The following is a 12,492-nucleotide window of genomic DNA, read 5'->3' as shown; positions in this document are numbered from 1 at the left end:
CCCAGGAAAAACCACAAAAACTTTACTAAAGAAAATTGATATGGGAACCTGTGTTACGGGTCAAGTGCAAGGCTCGTCACAGGACATTTATGCCGAACCTCATCAAAAACAAATATCAAATTATCTAACATTGAAGTTTAGTGTTGAACGTTTTTTTGTTTTTTCTTGGTCTTTCACCTCAAAGGATTTCGGGAAGATTCACATGAATAAATGATGTGTTGGATGTTGTCTGTGACGCAAATAATTTAAGCTGCATCTGTAAGAGAAACAAAAAGTTATGAATTTGTGCTTTGTTGGAGAACATTGATGTCATGGAAAAGCAGGCCCGTCTACAAGCTCAGAGTATAATTAATTGAATGTAGCTATTGCATGAACTGGCAGATATCTATATGCTACTCGTACTCATATGCTACAACTAAATCTAGCCATATTTTTCCCAATTACTACACAGGAATTCAGATAAATATATAGATATCCAAATTGACAATCAGAAACTGTACTGTCCTTTACTGAAAATATTTAAAAGGTTTCAGTTATTATTTATCAAGGAATCATTGTACAATTTTCAATTTACAGGCTATGTCAAATATATTTCCTGGTTATCAGACAATGACTTCTAAAAAATAGATGGAGGCAAATTAATTTTTGTATTTAATATTTTGCTGACTGTTTTCCTATGGTAATAGCGTGTATAGAAAATATATAAAACAATTATTTTTTTCCACAAATTGCACCTTTTGTAAACTACAGAAAACAGAAAAATAAATTTTCAAAATTTCGCTGTGGATTCTTCTTTTGTACAATTACTTGAAAGATTGACAAAGTTATTAATGTTTAAAAACTATTTAACTACAAGACTGAACCTAAATTTTGACACCTATAAAAACGTAATGTAGGATTGCTATGCCTGGTTTCTGCAACAAAATGTCACAGGCTTGACAAAATTCAAGGGCGTTTACATAATCTTAGTCAACAAGATTATAAATCTATGCAATGGTTCTTACCTAAAAAGGCAGCTCCAATGTCCATTCTAAACATCAATCCATACTGACGAGCAGTAATTAATGCTAGCCTGAAAATAAAATGCTTAGTCAATCAAAACAGAGGCTCTAAAGAACCTGTGTCGCTCACCTGAATCTTCAACAATAACCACTTCTTGGTTATAATTATCACAAAAGGGCAATAACTCTATAAAGAGTTAACTGACAATTTCAGTCATGTTGACATATTTGTAGATTTTGTCCTGCTGATCATTTTTGCTTTTTAAAGTTTCTATCTATATTTGTATCCATTCTACTCTTTTCAAGATAATAGGCAAAAACTTTAAAAAAAAAATGGTAAAAATCATCTTTAAACGGAAAAAACTCCCAAGAACAGGTTGAATTAAGATTTAAGACATGGTGGCTTTTTTGTCAATCTTGTATTGCTGATCAATGTTAAAAATTGTCATTGAAGATCAATAACTCCAATAACTAGTCCTCTGAAGATTTCAGCCATATGACTTTTGTGCATATCTTGTCTTTTTTTTATTAAAATTTCTCTCCATTTATTTTTGTTTTCAAAATAATAGATAAAATTGGAAAAAAAATTGGTAACATTTGACATTTAAGGGCAATAACTCCTTTAAAAATGTGTCTGACAGTTTTGACGTAATTACACATTTACAGCAGGTAGATCTCAATATTCTAACATTTCTCCAATTTCGTGGATTGAAGAACAATTGTATTTTTGTGGGTTTTGCTAAAGTTGGCATACAAGCCTATAGAAAATTTGTAAGTTTACATTAAACACTTTTATAAGTTGGTCACTTATATATCCACAAAAATTGGTATCCAAAGAATGATAATGAATCCAGAGTATATGGAAATAGGTTCTTAAGTTGTACTGTTACACCACTGTCCCAGGTTAGGGGAGGGTTGGGATCCCGCTAACATGTTTAACCCCGCCACATTCTGTATGTATGTGCCTGTCCCAAGTCAGGAGCCTGTAATTCAGTGGTTGTCGTTTGTTTATGTGTTACATATATGTTTTTCGTTCATTTTTTGTACATAAATTAGGCCGTTAGTTTTTCTCGTTTGAATTGTTTTACATTGTCATTTCGGGGCCTTTTATAGCTGACTGTGCGGTATGGGCTTTGCTCATTGTTGAAGGCCGTACAGTGACCTATAGTTGTTAATTTCTGTATCATTTGGTCTCTTGTGGAGAGTTGTCTCATTGGCAATCATACCACATCTTCTTTTTTATATATATGACAAAATGAGTAAAAGAAGATGTGTTGAATACATAAATGTGACAACATCCCAACAACACAAAAAATATGACATCCATATGATTAATTAAAATCTTTAATACATTAAGTCAAATTCTGATTCTGGTACTGATATGAAAAAAAAAAACTTTCTATCTCAAAATTTTACTTTTCATGATTTAAAATTTTTATTCTTGATCCGGGAAACCATATATTAAACTGATAAAATTCTTTTTTTGTGTGTTGTAAATGTGGAAAATAAGAAAAAAGATGTTACCTTATGTACTTTTATCACATATTTTTATTGTAATAGAACTTACATGTACCGATAGTGAGGATCAGCAAATTTTCTCCAAGGACTATCTCTGATGAAAACCAAACGTAATAAGTTAATATCAATATTTTCATGCAGGCAACATTGTTTTATTCAAATATTTCTTAGATTTCTGACGTTATCCCATGACTTTTGTATGTGATCATGTATGTTGAACAAAAAATATCCGACACTGTGACTCTGAAAAGAAATGTACTATCTCTGAACTAAAGATATTTGTAAACAATTTTTATTGTAATGAGCATGGTCTTCACTAGAATGAAAACTACATATAAATTATAATGAGTTATGATTTGTGTATTCCTAGTACAATACATAATTATAGGTATGTTTTAAGTTGGTATAATATCATTAAAATTATATGATAGTTCACTAGGCATTAAAAGTCACAATAAATCTAAAATTAAAGCTATATGGTGGTTCACTCTGCATTTAAAGCCACAATAAATTAATGATTTAAATATATAATAAAAGTTTAAAATTTGTTTCCCCCCTTTTTTACTAGTATGACACTTAAATGCTGGAATGTACAATTTGTTTCAGAATTTTTTGTTTACCTGGAGAACATATGTAAATGGGAAACACCTGCAATTAAGCCATGAAGGCAATTAATTAAGGGTATGAACATGTTTATAGAGACTTTGAAAAAGGGTAGGTACATGCAACTAAAGCTGCTATATAAAAATCATAATCACACCTGTTTTCTATATTGACCTATTGAACGAAAATGAAAAAATATGAGTAACATGCATATACTAGTAATGGCAAAAAAGTTGTAAACAGTCCTGTTTAAACTTAACTTAATTCTTGATATTTTAATGTGGCTCTTTATTCCAGGCTTGTGACTGGCAAGTTGTACTGTATTCATATTAATAAGCACCTTGGTTTTATTTAGAAATTAAAAATGGGGTATCTTATATCAATGAAAATGATAAAAGACGTAAATATTGGTCTGCTCTAGATGATGATTGTAAAGATAATTTTTAAAATAGATTTCCTGCATAATGAGGTAATATTATTTAATCACAAAATTTGTAGGAAAATCTAAGAGTACTATCACGATTGTGGGTGTTATGGTGCATGAAAATTGGTGAATACAGTATTACTTGGCTGCATTACCCACCTCCCTCCTCAATTTTTTTTTTTAATTTTCTTTTCTTTTTTCTTTCTTTTCTTTTCTTTTCTTTTCTTTAATTTTTTTTCTCTCTTTTCTTTTCTTTTCTTTAATTTTCTTTCTCTCTTTTCTTTTCATTTTTTTTTCTCTCTTTTTTATAATTTTTTTTTTTTTTTTTTTTTTTCTTTTCATTTTGTTTTCCTTTTTTTTTTCTTTCCTTTTTTCTATTCATTACATTTATGTACACAAAATAATGCATGTGCTTGAAACTTTTTTCTTTCTTATATAAATATATATATATATACATGTATGTACAGTCTTCTTAAACTTGTAGAAGATTTTGAACAATTGTTTTTAGAATCCCAATCTTTCAGTAGTTGTTTTGTTTGTTGATGCAGTGCATTTTTCGTCTTCATTTGGTTATATTTTCCAAGCAGTTTAAATCCAATAATCATCATTGCTCTCTCATACTGTTCAGTAAAAGACATGTTTTCCTGGATTTTCCGTTGCAAGTCAAACTTTTAACTTCTTCCGGTTCCTAGAATTGTATCAACCAGTGTTGTTATTTTTCTGGAAAAAATGATTTATTGATTTATAACAATAAAGAAGACTAATGATTTGTATATCAAACATAAGCTTTTATTTTATATATTGTATTGTTCAATGTTGATCATCTGCATATGGAATCATTTATATTGGGATATTACGACCAAAAGTCTAGTTTAGCTAGTGCATTCTCAGATAGTAGCCTGGAAACTCCAGACCAATTTAACAAAAAAAATGTTTTGGAGCAATACTTCATTTCAAACCCAATTCACATGCAACTGTGCTTTTATTTGTGTACATGTACTTTTATATAAGAGCACACATGGGCACTCGACTAGGATGTAATGGGGCTTGCATGTATTTTCTTGCAATCTCTTGAATAAACTGTTATCACAGAGATATGTCTCGCCTTTTTGTAATTTTGATAATGCAAATGTTGAAATTAAAATAGCAATACTTTAACATGTAAGTTATGCAAATATTCAAAGTCGATGAACCATGACTGAAGGTACATGGCTAAAAAATCTCCATGGAAATGAGATGTGCCAATGCTAATACAACTGCATACCAAATACCATTGACTTATTATAAGTCGTTCCCTTTAAACAAACCTAAACAAACATTAACTTGTAAACTATGTAAAAGTTTCAAAGTCAATGAACCATGATCAGGGGTGGGGCTATATAATCTCCATGGAAATGATACTTGCAAATGCCAATAAATTTGCATACCAAATATCATTTACTTAACATTAGCAATTTATCTTAAACTGATCTAATCACAAACTAATACATGTAAACTAAGCAAAAGTTTCAAAGTAAATAGACCATGACTGAGGGGGCGGTGCCAAATATTTTCCATGGAAATGAGATGTGCTAATGCTTATACAACTGAACACCAATTAACATTGGCCTACCACTAATGGTTCCCCTTGAACTGACCTAATCACAAACTAATACATGTTAACTGAGCAAAATTTTCAAAGTCTATAGACCATGACAAAGGGGGCGGAGCCAAATAATTTCCATGGAAATGAGATATGCCAATGCTTATACAACTGCATACCAAATATCATTGACCTACCACTAGTGGTTCCCCATAAATTGACCTAATCACCTAATCACAAACTAATACATGTAAACTATGAAAAGTTTCAAAGTCAATAGACCTTGACTGAGGGGGCGGGGCCAAATAATCTCCATGGTAATGAGATGTGCCAATGCTAATACAACTGCATACCAAATATCATTGACCTACCACTAGTGGTTCATCATGAACTAGACCTTATCACAAACTAATACATTGTTGACGCCGCCGACGCAGGAAACAGCATACCTATGTCTCGCTTTTTGACTCCGTCAAGGCGAGACAAAAGTCATACATAAACATTTAGAATTAGTAAAAATTGGGGGTACTTTTATTGTGGTTAAAAGTATCCCCATCTTTCCTTAAAATACATTAAGGGAACAACCATTTAACTTCAAGGGGGGGGGGGGGGGGGGGGTTATGGTTTTTGCCTTAAAAAAATATTCTGATCCTCAATTTGATGAAAAAAAATATTGTGGTCAAGCAGATGACAAAAAAAAAATATTCTGAATCCAAATTTTCCCCATACCTTAATGTGTTAAATTTTGAAAAAAATTATTTGATTGATAGCGTCAAAATACTATAAAAAAAATGTTGGCGCGCAAAAAAAAAATTCTGACTTAGACAAACAACTGTAAACCCCCACCTTGAAGTTATGGAGGTATTTTAAATGACAATTTAGCACAAGCATTCGAAACAAAATGTATTTAATTTACTAGTATGATTAATCAATGATGCCTATTTGATTTTTCGAAAGAGGTTCTCAAGAAGATCAATTTTATGTTAAGAAGACAGCAATATTCAAACAGGAAACCAATTAGTCGAGTAATGTTTTGGTATTTAATACTCGGTACTACAGAGCGATACTCGAATACTCGATGACATCCCTACTATGTACAGATATATATTTACCTGTTTGTGTACATATGTTTATTGTGAATTCAGTTTCTTCAGGTTCCTGACAATCTTTCCAACCAAAAGGATCCAAATTTTCATCTGCATAATAAAAAAAAAAACTTAGGCCAAATAAAAATATATGTGTAGTTCCAGTTACATCCTCCAAAAAAATTGGGTCTGTAGGTCAACTTTGTTTTTTTTTTTTTTTGGAATGTCAAAATCTGGAAAAAAATCTTGTTCACTGAGTCTGATTCTGGTAATATACACGCTCCTTCTGGAAGTTTGCCATTTTCTATATGTTTGGTTGTAAAATAAAAAGACATATTATGTATTTAGTTAATTTTTGTTGCATTCTGTTAAGAAATTGTTGCATTTTTAGCCGTAGTGGATACTTTTATTGGAAATTGATATGACTGAAGTCTGTGAATTTAATTTTAGAAATTCACATTCCATAAAATGGGATCGTTCAAAATTTATTTAACAGAATTAAATAAAAGTACTAGGGTCGGTCTGGTAACCAGAACCACATATATATTTTTATTTTGCCTTAATTCTAACGGCAATCATGGCAATTGATCATATCTTAATTCAGGTAGGTTTTGAAAATTAGTATCAAAATGAAGGCAATAGTATGTGATTTAAAAAGAATTTTTGTTTCTGTTTGTTGTTAACATATAGTTCATTTTTTATGCCAGCACCAAAGTGGAAGGGGCATTAAGTGTTACCCTTGTACGTCTGTATGTACGTCCCAAAAGTGGGTATCGTTGTTCACTTTAGTTTGCCTCAACCAAATATTTTGAAACTTATACACAATTACCACAAAACTCTGATCAGCTTTGAATTTAAGTGGCATCACTTTTACTGTTCTAAAGTTATGCCCCTTTACAAATGGAAAAATTGCTGAATTTTTCATTTCCGTCCTCGAAATTAAGTGTGCCTCAACCAAATGTTAGTAGACTTATCCCAATGCTTATTACCGCAAAACTCAGATCAATTTCTAATTAGGGTGACATCACTTTTACTGTCCCTTTATAATGTTTTATGCAACAAGGGGCATCATCTTCTCCATTTATTTATTTTATTGCAAATTAGAACTATGAAAAAATAACAAGGATTTTAAGATTTTCAAACATGGCTTTTCAAACAATATGTAATAAAATTATGAAAAGATAAGTAGGGGTGTAAGCAGGCAAAATTGTAATGGCACTTCATGGATAAAACGAGATGATTCCGATTATCTGACAAAAAGTTAAAAAAAAAAAAAAAAAAGAGCAAACATCCTTAAGTATTGATGTGTTTACGACACTTGGACAAAGACCATAACCATATATCCCCTGTGGTGCAAGGTAGACAAAAAGAACTGACTAAACTCTTTAAAACTTTCAAGCCTAATGCACATTACATTCCTATCAATTTTTATTTTAAGATGAAAATAAATTTGTTTTTAACAGAGGAATTATATACTTACTAATATAGAGCAGTATCAGACCACCAAGTTTTACTCTCCATCCATGAAAACAGTCACTGCAATAACCTAAAAAAGGAATTAAAATTAACAAATTATATATTTTACAAAAGTGTTAAATTGTTCGCCAAAAATTAGTTTTCCGACTTAAGATTAAGCATAGCATTAAAACCAGTTTAATATCTATAAAAGCCGGAAATACAAAACATGTTTTGATTTTGTTTCAACATTATTTTTTTTCAATAATTTATGAGTTATCTCCCATTGAATGACACATTCTTTCAGTTTGTTGTACTAGTCTCCCCCTGAAGATGAAATCTATCTCAGAATTTACTTTTCAAATGTTATAACATTTTATTCATGTTACTAGAAACCATATATCAAACTAATGAAATAACTCTTTCTTGGTACTTTGAATGTGGAAAATAAAAAATAAATGTTTGATCTGTAAAACTTTAACCTTAAAATTATCTTAGTGAAAACTGTGAAAAAAAGTATATTTATTACATCGGTTGCAACAAAGTACTGTGATTTCCAAGTTAAATAAAAATTGATGATAATTTCATTTCTCTGATTTTATATGCAACAATGAGTGTTGTCAAATAAGATATTGTGGATGATGTTGCATCAAAACAAAATTGAAATGTGTAGAAAGTTATTTCTTGTATTTTTGGTCAATGTAACACAACTAATCAAAGAATTAAAATATAGAAAAATATTCAACTTATGACCAAACAATAATAATTTACTCATACCTACATACATTTGTGAATTAGTGTATTGTTCCTTCAATTGACGAATATTTTTTTTTATATTTGAATTTCAAAATTTTGCGGTTGGTTCTTCTTATGTACAATTACTTCAAAGTTTGACAAAGTTATTGATGTTTGAAAACTTTTTAACCATAATACTGAACCCTAAATTTTGACGCCTATAGCAAAGTAATGTGAATTGCTATGCCTGGCTTCTGCAACAAAATGTCACATGTAAAATAACAAAATTCAAAGGCGTTTACATAATCTTTAATCAACAAGTTTATAAATCTATGCAATGGTTCTTACCTTAAAAGTCGGATTCAATGATCATTCTAAACTTCAATCCATAATGACAAGCAGTAATTAATGCTAACCTGAAAGTAAAATGCTTAGGTCAATCAAAATTGTTCAAACAGAGGCTCTTTAGAGCCCGTGTTGCTCAACATCATCTTCAACAATAACCACTTCTTGATTAAAATCATCACGAAAGGGAAATAACTCTATAAAGTGTTACTTGACACATTCAGTCACGTTGACATATTTTAGATCTTGTCCTGCTGGTCATTTTTTCTAGATAATAGGCAAAAACTGAAAAAACATGGTAAAAATCATCTTTAAACATCAATAACTCCATGAACAGGTCGACTGAAGATTTAATCTTGAAATTTAATCGTCTGGATTTATAAATTAAATTATTTTTATTCCCTCAAGTATTATGTTGTCTGGTCACTACTGTCAGTTCCAACTTGTTTTGCTGCCATGCTGCCCTATCTGAAGTTATAGGGAGTCATGCTGTGTTCCTTTGAATTGACAGGTGTGTCACTGCCTTTGAAGTTTGCTTCTCATGAATGGCTAATAAACTTTTTAGGCAACAAACAGGCAAAATTTTAACAGATGAGATGACTCTCAAAAAAAAACCAATAAAACAATTAATCTACAAATTGCACCGATTGTAAGCTTACATGATTTTACTTCTTTCAGTTTTTCTTACATCACAGAGTACAAGAATGTCTTAACACAGAGTAGGTAACCTATCAAAAAGTTCTATACTCTGGTAGCCATCATCATTGGTCAATTGCTCTTTTTGACTATATATCATTAACTTTTTTTCATTTTATACCTATATTTCAATCAGTAATGAAGACGTTTTTTTTATATAATCATTATTTCCAAATGTTAAGAGACTATTTGCTGTTATTATTAATTCAAAAATTAATGTGATGTTTTAATTCAAATCCTAAATTGCAGTACAAGTATACTTTCTTATTAAAATATATTTCATTAGAGTATGAATTTGATACAATTGAAAAAGAAACTTTGGACTAATTTGTAATAAATTTTCAAGCTGTTTCTCTAGGGAAAACTGATTTTATTACCTTAAAAATATTAACAGTTTAAGTACAATTGTAATGACCAAATACCTACATCATCATCTAGGCATCTACAATTAAATCATCTCCATGTCTAAGACTGTACTTTCGTCTTCTTCTCTCACGGTTCCCGTCTATCTGTAATACATATTCAAATTATTTTAATATCTATCAGACAACTATTCATCAATGAAAAAAAAATATACTTACTTATATGCACAGTCAGCTATAAAAGGCCCCGAAATGACAATGTAAAACAATTCAAACGAGAATACTAAGTATACTTTCTTATTAAAATATATTTCATTCGAGTATAAATTTGAAAAAGAAATTTTGGACTAATTTGTAATACATTTTCAAGCTGAAAAATCGACTAAATATGTAGATATCCAAATTGACAATCGAAAACTTTACTTTCGTTCAGGTGAGACTATTAGAGAAAGGGTTTCCAAATTGTCAATGTTAAGAGAATATTTGCTGTTATAATTAATTCAGAAATTAATGTGATGCATGTTTTAATTCAAATCCTAAATTGGAGTACAAATAAAAAAGAAGATGTGGTATGATTGCCAATGAGACAACTCTCCACAAGAGACCAAATGACACAGAAATTAACAACTATAGGTCACCGTACGGCCTTCAACAATAAGCAAAGCCCATACTGCACAGTCAGCTATAAAAGGCCCAGAAATGACAATGTAAAACAATTCAAACGAGAATACTAAGTATACTTTCTTATTAAAATATATTTCATTCGAGTATAAATTTGAAAAAGAAATTTTGGACTAATTTGTAATACATTTTCAAGCTGTTTCTCTAGGGAAAACTGATTTTATTACCTTTCAACTATTAACAGTTTAAGTACAATTGTAATGACAAAATACCTACATCATCATCTAGGCATCTATAATCAAATCATCTCCATGTCTAGGACTGTACTTTTCGTCTTCTTCTCTCTTGGCTCCCGTCTATCTGTAATACATATTCAAATTATTTTAATATCTATCAGACAACTATTAATAAATAAAAAAAAAATATACTTACTTTCCGATGCATATGTTACCTGTCCTGACGTAAATATCCTGGGGCTGGTATCTGAAACAAAAACAAAATAAGTTCAAAAATATTGAACCAAATATAAAACTTAAAAAATTGGCTACTTTAATTTTTCTTTTCTTTCAAAATATCTATAAAGAAAAACTGGCATTAATGGCAGCCATCATCATTGCTCAATTGCTCTTTTTGACTATATCATTAACTTATTTTCATTTTAAATCTATATTTCAATCAGTAATGAGGAAGGTTTAATGATATAATCATTATTTGCGAAATTAATGTGCGTGTCAAATTATCAGAAGTTGGTGGCTAACCAAAACAATCTGATGTATACATTTTGAATAGAAATGATTCAAATTCAACTGAATTTCAAACAACCTAAATCAAGTCATATTTTCCAAATTACTTTAAAAAAATCGACTAAATATGTAGATATCCAAATTGACAATCGGAAACTTTACTTTCATTCAGGTGAGACTATTAGAGAAAGGGTTTCCAAATTGTCAATGTTAAGAGAATATTTGATGTTATAATTAATTCAGAAATTAATGTGATGCATGTTTTAATTCAAATCCTAAATTGGAGTACAAATAAAAAAGAAGATGTGGTATGATTGCCAATGAGACAACTCTCCACAAGAGACCAAATGACACAGAAATTAACAACTATAGGTCACCGTACGGCCTTCAACAATGAGCAGAGCCCATACTGCACAGTCAGCTATAAAAGGCCCAGAAATGACAATGTAAAACAATTCAAACGAGAATACTAAGTATACTTTCTTATTAAAATATATTTCATTCGAGTATAAATTTGAAAAAGAAATTTTGGACTAATTTGTAATACATTTTCAAGCTGTTTCTCTAGGGAAAACTGATTTTATTACCTTTCAACTATTAACAGTTTAAGTACAATTGTAATGACAAAATACCTACATCATCATCTAGGCATCTATAATCAAATCATCTCCATGTCTAGGACTGTACTTTTCGTCTTCTTCTCTCTTGGCTCCCGTCTATCTGTAATACATATTCAAATTATTTTAATATCTATCAGACAATTATTAATAAATAAAAAAAAAATATACTTACTTTCCGATGCATATGTTACCTGTCCTGACGTAAATGTCCTGGGGCTGGTATCTGAAACAAAAACAAAATAAGTTCAAAAATATTGAACCAAATATAAAACTTAAAAAATTGGCTACTTTAATTTTTCTTTTCTTTCAAAATATCTATAAAGAAAAACTGGCATTAATGGCAGCCATCATCATTGCTCAATTGCTCTTTTTGACTATATATCATTAACTTATTTTCATTTTAAATCTATATTTCAATCAATAATGAGGACGGTTTAATGATATAATCATTATTTCCGAAATTAATGTGTGTGTCAAATTATCAGAAGTTGGTGGCTAACCAAAACAATCTGATGTATACATTTTGAACAGAAATGATTCAAATTCAACTGAATTTCAAACAACCTAAATCAAGTCATATTTTCCAAATTACTTTAAAAAAATCGACTAAATATGTAGATATCCAAATTGACAATCGGAAGCTTTACTTTCGTTCAGGTGAGACTATTAGAGAAAGGGTTTCCAAATTGTCAATGCTAAGAG

At 30.2% G+C, this 12,492-nt stretch overlaps 1 long non-coding RNA gene across 40 annotated transcripts in view; it reads right to left on the bottom strand.

Annotated features, from left to right (window-relative positions):
* The window catches only part of LOC127733270 (uncharacterized), a 266,208-nt gene that overhangs the window by 123,804 nt on the left and 129,912 nt on the right, over positions 1 to 12,492 (bottom strand). For 4 of the 40 annotated variants that reach the window (XR_007997002.1, XR_007997005.1, XR_007997025.1 and 1 more), the window contains exon 2: positions 8,752 to 8,819. The exons of 24 other annotated variants lie outside the window; for them this stretch is intronic. This is a non-coding gene — a long non-coding RNA (uncharacterized LOC127733270). Of the gene's footprint in view, positions 1 to 3,927; positions 4,267 to 6,240; positions 6,325 to 8,751; positions 8,820 to 9,870; positions 9,955 to 12,492 lie in introns of those variants that run through there. 12 more of the 40 variants (XR_007996997.1, XR_007997007.1, XR_007997000.1 and 9 more) reach the window with 6 other exon arrangements.

The sequence above is a fragment of the Mytilus californianus genome, unplaced genomic scaffold, assembly GCF_021869535.1.
Source record: "Mytilus californianus isolate M0D057914Y unplaced genomic scaffold, xbMytCali1.0.p SCAF_3, whole genome shotgun sequence".
Taxonomy (NCBI): Eukaryota; Metazoa; Mollusca; class Bivalvia; order Mytilida; family Mytilidae; genus Mytilus; species Mytilus californianus.
This window is presented reverse-complemented; position numbering and strand designations above follow the sequence as displayed.